This window comes from Babylonia areolata, chromosome 5 (genome assembly GCF_041734735.1).
Source record: "Babylonia areolata isolate BAREFJ2019XMU chromosome 5, ASM4173473v1, whole genome shotgun sequence".
NCBI lineage: Eukaryota > Metazoa > Mollusca > Gastropoda > Neogastropoda > Buccinidae > Babylonia > Babylonia areolata.
The window spans coordinates 26,113,166-26,113,684 of record NC_134880.1 but is presented as its reverse complement, the minus strand read 5'-3'; positions in this window follow the sequence as shown (position 1 = coordinate 26,113,684).

Sequence of the window (519 nt, the reverse complement as noted above, 5' to 3'; positions counted from 1 at the left end):
ACACACACACACACACACACATATATATATATAAACAAACATATGCGTGCGCGCGCGCGCGCACACACACACACACATACACACACACACACACACACACACATAACTGAAAAGAAGTAATGAATGTATAAACAAGGCTCGTATTGCAGCAGTTATCTTAATGATTATTATCGCTAAGAAAATAAACTTACTAATTCTCTGATCTAATTTCCGGAACAAAGAAAAGAGATTCACTTCATCACGTGCACATTCTCATGATCTCTCAACCCTCTCTCTCTTTTTCTCTCACACACACAGAGCACCAGGTCACGGGGGAAGGGGGGGGGGACAACAAGAAACAGATAATGACATCACCTGTTTTCTTTTGCTTTCTTCATTCGCTTATTCATGTCCACCACATTCTTCTTTATTCAGTGTAATGATGTCTTTTACACATCACCCTAGCAGAAACAACGTTGCCGACCAATCAATTAATTGTCGAACAACAACTAAAAATTAATTTCATAACAGACCCAACCA